This window comes from Gymnodraco acuticeps, unplaced genomic scaffold, assembly GCF_902827175.1.
Source record: "Gymnodraco acuticeps unplaced genomic scaffold, fGymAcu1.1, whole genome shotgun sequence".
Classification (NCBI taxonomy): domain Eukaryota; kingdom Metazoa; phylum Chordata; class Actinopteri; order Perciformes; family Bathydraconidae; genus Gymnodraco; species Gymnodraco acuticeps.
In genome coordinates, this window is record NW_022990772.1 from 1,117,915 (window position 1) to 1,126,219 (window position 8,305).

Here is an 8,305-nt window from a genome sequence, read left to right on the forward strand (position 1 = left end):
AGGATTCAAGCAGACCCTAGGTCAGCTTGATTGGAGTGAGAAACTAAATCTGACCCAACTGCATAAACATCTAAACACAGGGATTGTGGCTGCCTTCACAGGCATGTGTTAAGATAGACAAAGGTTCAGTGGGAAAGGATTGAATTATTTAGAAGTTTGACATTGTTTGACATCTGGGCTGAAGAGAACATAATGAATATGCTGAATAAAATACACAAAAAATAGTGATCTTCAAGTCAATAGAGACTAACTGCAGGAGAAGGGACCGGCGTTTCCCGCCATGATGCTCGGTTAGCATTTCGTTTGTTGATTTTCATGTTTACTTTTTCCAACACCAAATCTCTCCCCAATAGGAATGACTTCAGGGAGTATGTTTCTGGCCCTCTTCCTTCACACACGCCTTTAAGCAAATACTTGTTTTTTTCACTGAACCCCATTCAAACCAACAAAAAGCATACATTTCAAACCGAATATGTTTTTAAGTCACCTTTGGACAGAACCAGGCTAGCTGTTTCCCCCTGTTTCCAGTCATTGTGCTAAGCTAAGCTAAGCTAAGCTATCTGGCTGACAAACCTTTACATTTACATTACATGACGTTTGTTTTTGCATTTAGTTGTCCAATGTGTGGCATTTACCAGGATTAATTAGCAGAAATAGAAAATGTTTTTTTATAAGATTTGATGGTGTATAATCGCCAGAAACTGAGAATCTTTGTCTTTTAGTTACATTTCAATATGCCCTTGATATAATGTATAGTATAGTCTATAAAGCTAACAAAAACACAACAATCACTGGTTTCAGTTGATTATCCACAAATGTAAAACAAATTCTAAATATTATACTTAATTTCTCCCGATTAATCCAAACATACTGGACCATAAAAGTGTACTTGATATTAAAGGTCCCATGTCATGGCCATTTATACTGATCATATTTCCATTGTTGAGGTCTACTAGCATAGATGTATATTATGCAATGTTCCAAAATCACATTGGTTTCTCATACAGCATCTCTGTATAGTGTGTGTATTCACCAGGTATTCACTCTCTGTCCTAAACGGCTTGTTGGAGCTCCTGCCCCCCCCTCCCTGTGAGCCCAGTGTGCTCTGATTGGTCGGGACGTTGCGAGGCTCGCTGCTGCGTGGAGCGGACAGGTTTCCGGGTCGGCGATACAGTGAAACACAGCGAAACTCATCCTGAGCACACACAAACACTCACAAGTAAAAACAATAAGTGTGGCTTGATATTGAGTAAGAAAAAGGTTTATAACGCTGTGAGAATGGGTCTGCGGAGAGCTTTTCTCCGCGATCCCAACTCGTCTATTACCAGCGTTCAGGGAGCTCTATGCAAGTCAATGGGACTCCCTGTTAGTTAGCCAAGGGATCCCGGTGTGTGAGGTGCTCCGTGGATTGGTCCATTTGGGGCAATCCGGTCATTTGTTGTTGATTTGGGTGTTCACACGTCACAGAACCCAGGAAGCAAACAATGGAAAATGAGAAATCTCCAACGAGGCGTTCTGGGGCAGCATAGACAGGTCTTTTCTGTGTTAGAGTTTTACTCGCTACAGGGTGTACTTTGAGGGTTTTTGACTCTGCAGACCGTTTACATGCAGAAAAACCTTCATAACACACAAGGGGACGGGTAATAACTGGAAAAGCATGACATGGGACCTTTAAAGCAAAAAATAGAAGACACACCCAAAAAATACTGCAAAGATAAACTGAACCGTAATTCAATGCATATCATACCATTCTGATAAAAGCAGTCAGAATTCCCTCGTTACATTGTTGTGCCGACAGTGGAATGCTGAATAAAACAAATGAGTTTAGTTAGCGTGTCTGTGGTCTGCTTCAAACTCAGCCACAGTCTAAATTACAACCCGGCACCCCCCGCAGCCCTGACCCCAGGACGCTGTTAACACAGATATGTCAGACTGATTGCTCCGACAGCATGACAGGAGCAAAGACGCTTCAGTTGGTGTGAAGATCAACTGAGAAAGAGCCCACACTGCTGGCTCGACCACCCAAAAAGAATATTAGGACATCTTCTCACTGCAGCATGAGCCTTACATTCGGGCAAGCGTGTGTGTGATGGGTTAGTCTGACAGTGACTGACTGTGATGTACACCAGCAAACTAGGCAGAGAACATCCAGTACAACACACTGCAAGAAAGCTACTTCTATTTAAAGGTCACCCATTATGCAAAATCCACTTTTTCATGTATTTTATACATATGTGTAAAGAGATCCGTAAAGTTTCAGGAACAAAGATTCGCTCTCTTTTTGTCCTGATCCATTTATTTAAAACCTGAAAATGAACTGATCCGATTTTGGCCACTTTGTGATGTCATAATGTTTTTTGGGGTTGTGTAACCATTAGCCAATCACCAACCAAGGTAACCCCCCCCCCTCTCCATCTTATCACCTGCATCTCCTCCTAGAGCACCATTGTGTTCTTTTTAACCAAATATCTCTCAGAGGGGCGTGGGGAGTGGCTCCTTATTTTCATCTAAAGTAACAGGCAGAGAATCAGCACTTTTGAAACAGGGCTGAAACAGAGGGGATTATGGGATGCTACAATGATCTGTTTGGTATTTGGAGCCAAACACTTCATAGACATGTTTTGTATATAACTGAGACCTATTATATATTGATGAAAAAGAGTATAATAGGGGACCTTTAAATCGATGCAAAGAGGAATGATTTGCTCTCAAATGAACCAAAATGCATGCTGTCCCCCTTTGGGTGTATGAAGCGTCTCCAAATGGCTCCTACAGCGAGAAAAGTTATTTCCACAGAAGGAGGGCAGACATGCCTCGTTTGCTCAAGGAAACTTGGCACACAACAGGGTGACTGCTGCCATGCAGAGAGGCGCAGTGACTGGTCCTTGGACAATAAAGTGTTACATTTGCAGTATTTGAATTCTCTTTAAAGATGTACACAGAGTACAAATCCTAAGCAGATGGCTGTTTGGGAGGGTTTGAGTGCGGTGGTCTCAGTATCAAGGAAGGGCTGCTGTCCAAACCCCAGCCACTGATCTAATGGATGATGTGAGTCATACCCACCTTCAATGTGAACACAACCGTCTCCATCAAACACACGTGGACCAGCACAATGAGCCACATTCATACTACACTGTTTTTTTGGGTCACCTCTTTGTTCCGGCCCTGTTTTCTGCTACAGTGCGCTCACATCTGTTTTGGATATACGCTTCTGTCTTTGCATTAGGCCGACTCTTAGCAGGCTATCAGAGTCAAGCACCTGCTTTTCAAAAACACAGTAAGAGTTCAACTATATTGCCTGTGCCGTTGTATCAGTAGAAAGTCCCTCAGGGAGAGGATGAAACATTGCCTACTGAGTTGAAAACGTTAACAGTGCAACAGTGCAGCATTTTCCTTTAATTGGAGCCATTTTAGGGGGAGTTCTTGCCATGTGGTGCCTCACAGATTGTTCTAATTTCCAACATCCTCAGATCATGAGACTGAATGCTGTGGCAAGCCTGAGCTGACAAAATGCATGCATGCTTGGTTTCACTTCTGCAATTTCAGATTTCACTAAATTAAAAAATCACCATGAAGTGAACGTCTGACAAGTGGGAAAACAAAGCCAAACACATTGACAATCTGTGTACTCATGTTCACTTAAAAATGTATTTAAGTATTCACAGTGAAGAGAAAACAACAATACTAACAATATTACTGATTAGGAAAAGCAAGCAGAACATTGCCCAGAAGATCATGCAATACTACGCTAATGACAAAGAAACAACCTCGTGATTTTCTAAATAAATAATATCATTTTAAATATAAAACTCAATGTCCCTTTTCTTGCTTTTATTCAACCTTTTAACGTCAGATCATGTTCTACCATGGTTAATGGATTTCCTTTAAGTACATCTGAAGTGGAAAATGAATTTAAAAAAGATAAAAAATCACAAGTTAGGATCAAAGATGTTAATTCTTTATCTGATCATCCTTCAAAGATCAGTTTCCTCAATAAAACTCCAGTTTGACGAGTTATCGCTACTCCTCACTGACACTGATTCACCTCTTCCTGTTGGCAGGCAGGTTTGTATTCATGGAAAATGATAATGGACAGGATTTTGCCTGTGATGAGTGGAATTTCCTGATTAATTTTCCATTTAAGGAGTCTAAATCATGACATTACGTAACATGTCAGCTCCTGACATTAAATGACCCCTGCTACGCTAACACAATGGAAACAATCAGAGGGCGGCATTGAATTATTATTGTATTATCTGATTGCCTTTTTGCTGTTACTGAGCCTTCTAAGGGATAATAAAATGTCAGTAAATCAATGTTGAACTTTGCTATTAAGAATATCATTTTATAGTGGCACGGCTCCACTAAAGTGTTGTTTTAGGCCTCTCTGTCAGTGGGAGAGATGCTAAAAATGGCCTTTGAATGCATTTAACCAGATGCACGGACGGTGCTCTTCCTCCATCTGTTCTATTGTCTCGGCGTTCTCTGGGATGAAGAGCGGATGCACCACCGAAGGAGATGCAGGAAATGCTCTTGGCCCAGAACAACATAGCCAACTTCTTCAGGCCTTTTACAAAGGGCCTTCTGAAACAAGCATAACATGAGGATATTCACTATCCCTAAAACACATTAAACAAATTATAAGCCACCAATCTTCATAATTGTGATCAAATCATGTGGCACATAATGGATTCCTCACTTCACCATTAAAATGCACAACGTTTCACTATGATATCTTGTTTCAACAGTTACTTTATCACTTTATTTTGTATTATTATTTTAATTTGTATTTTATCTTTATGTTTTGCCTTGTGTGAATCCTGTTTTTCACTCTGACCCTGTTGCTGCTAAACGCCTGAATTTCCCCAAGGGGATAAATAAAGTTCCATCTTATCTTATCTTGTTCCTTTTTCTTTCATCTTTGTCAGCAGTGACTAGACAGTAGAATGTTTGATGCAGTGGAAAATTCATGTTCACGTTGTCAGAGGGTTAAACTCGGCTCTGAGTGGAGTCCAGTCTCCAGCCAAAAGAGGAAGAGAAAGGTCTCACTGGTGTCAATGTCAAGGTCTTTGTCATTTTTAACACAACTTCACACAAAGAGCAGCAGTCCTGCTCAGGGCGGCCTGTCAGACACACTCCACATATAGACATTATGGTCGAGCATTAACATTGACCTGGTGAAGCTGTTTATTTTTAAACACTCTTCAAAAACGGATAAAAATAAAAGTGAGTCTTGTAAAGAGGAGAGGTTTACAGTTCTAAATAGAGAGAGGTCTGTGTACATTTGGAATGAGTTAAATGTGAGTGTGTGCATAACTATATAAAAGTGTGTTTTTGTGGGATAATATTTTAAAAAGGGATGGATGTTGTTGACCCAAAGAGTTTCACTGCTGCACCGCAGTGGTAAAAAAAGTCTAGTGCCATATCGACATTAATTCTGTCAGGCGTTCGGGGGGAAAGCAGTGAATTCTTGTGGTATATATTAAACAACAACCTATAGTTAAGAATATCCAAATTAAACCATCATTAGAATTTACGACACAGTTCAAAAGAAAATCGCTTCCCAGGCAATTTACGTCTTGTCAGAATTTGCCTTCAGGGTCCCTAATTCTAACCTCTAAATTGCTTCACTCTCAAATATTTGGAAGAAAGGAATCCAAAATCTCATTAGCAACCCAGGAGTGGTTTTGGGGAACTGCTGAGCCGCCCAGTTTGGCTCTTTTGAGCTCCAACCATTTAATTTTTCTTTTCATGTGTTGGTGTAATGTTATTTCTCACTGGAGCTAAGGCAGCAGTTTGTTAAAGATAATAATACAGAAAATAGTAGAACGTTTTCAGTCCTTACTCAACTGTGGGCTGTATTATAGTGTGAGGCTGAAAAGTCCTTTTTAAAAATACCCTCACCACGAGACACACAGAAGCAATTAAGAAGCAGTAAACACTCAACCAGCCTACACAATCATTTTAGTTAAGTATTTCCTCTGTTAACCTCAAATGACATCATTGAAAAACACAAACTAAAACATTTGAACAAGATGCAAAGCCTAATTTGACACTTTTCCAAAAATGAAATATTAACAAATGTAAGTACTTGCTTCATGCTGCCAGAGGTAACAAATAATGTTTACACACAGCCCTGTGGATGAAGACCTTGACCGCAAAGGGGCTCAGTGACTCAATGGAGGCCCTGGGGTTGTGACACGAAATACTTCTGCTATTATTACCCCATGGAGTCACTCAGTACGCTTAAAAAGACATCCAAGCCCACTTTCAACAACAAGCTTGGACAAACTCGAGAGCAAAGATTTCAATGTTTCCATGAAGTGAATGAATTAAGCAGCTGTCATATTAAATACTGACCATTAGCGTGTGCCCGTTTTGTCTCACAGTCCCAGAGGAAAGGGCATAGGGATAACAGAGAGCTCCAGGTACTACCTTACATAATAGCATTTCCCTTCCAAACCTCTTTCCAGCTATAGCCTAACACAGGGAGACAGACCTGCGCTGAATGTGTGGGTAACATTCTGCTGCTCTAGCTTTCCTGTTGAATGTTTTTCTAAAAGTTGCCCCTTCTCTGCCCCTCTCTAGAGATTATGAGACTGTCAAGCTACACATTTCCCGTAAAAGGCAGAAAGATTAGACTGGACATGCATTGCTGGTCTTCACATGTCAAAGGTCCTGGAAGTTACGTTGTTTGTCCTCTCAAAACTGAATTTATTGGAGCCTGTGTTCAGAGTTATCAAAATAATGTATCTCCCTTTGGTTTCACCATATGGCTGTTGATGCTTATTATTTCCACGATAACATCTCAGTCTTTGCACTCCAACCATGGCTGGCCTCCAAAAACAGATCCCCAAATCAAAAACAAATGAACTTATGTGCAAACGAACTAGACTGTAACACAAAGCACATTTTGTTCTCCACTGGACAGAGAACTGCTATGAAGGACATATAATTGACACTCTGGGGGACCCAAGTTAGAGCCTCTCCCTCCAGAGCTCTGGGTGCATGAGTCACATCAACTGTCATAAAACATTCAATCCACTAGCAGCTGTATATCAGGTCCGGTATTAACGTGCTGCTCTTCTGGTGTCAAGGACGATTTCAGGGCCTTCAACTATCTTTGCATTGGCTTAAACGAAGAAGGACAGCATTCTGATTCTGATTTATGTAGCATGCCAATAGAGTGGTGCAGGAGCGAGTCCTAAAATCCGGATTTTGGAAAATAGCTCAAAATAAGGTCTGTGTTTGACACAAATTTAAGAAACGGATCACGTTTTGTTCTATGACATTAAATACATCACCAGTGACCCCACTGGTGATTCTTGAAGAGTTTATGTGTCTGTAAATCGATGGTTGTTAACAAGTGGCTGAATAGGACTACAGAAGTTGTGGAGGACGTTGTACGTCATCACGCCGAACACGTAAACACTCCCGCTAAATTTGTTTGCCCTGTTCTGCTTGAAAGCAAGTACCTGCGCTCTTGCACACTGTTAAAACAAACGCTTCAACTTGTACAATTTTGAATTTGTATTTTGAATATCGATCTTACGTTGGCGTGACGTTGAAGTCGCTGCTGTACTCGGCTATAGTTCGTTTATAGCATAACGTTAGCTTTTTGCTTCTGGCGATTAGATTTAAAGGTGGGGTATGTCATTTTGGAACAACCAGCTCGAGTGCGCTAGAATATGAAAGTACACAACCGGAAAAAATCTGCCTCTTCCTTCAGACTTCCTCACAGAGCCCCTCCTCCAACACACACAAACGCACATGACCAATGAGGGCACGAGATAAGTTTGTGCACAGATGGAAGGCTGACAGGCAGGTAGGCCATCCAGTTATTTTAGCCGGGCCGGCTCAGATGATTGGTCGTGCTTTTTACAGCACCACGGCTTCCAGAGATGACATTTTTTTATGTATTTAAAGTCAAAGCATTTAATATATTCATTGCTATCGGTATGTTAAGAGCATTCCATGGAATATAACAAAAAGTGTTTCTGAAATAAATTACATACACCTTTAAGATTCGAACATTATAAAAGTAGGGTAGACATGTGGAGATTATCCGGCTGGACAAAACGTGCATTTATCAAACAGGTTCGTTTTCCACAGATCTTATTTTTTACAATATTCCAAAATCCTCTGGAGAAATCCCATTGCTTTTTTGTCGAGGGAACCCATGCGCAGCTTACTTCCGGGTCGGCCTACAAAAATACGTCATCCCTGTACCACTCTATTATCATGTCCTTAGACTTGAAGCCACAGTAAGGTTTGATAAGCTGACATAATGTCAATCACATGTCCA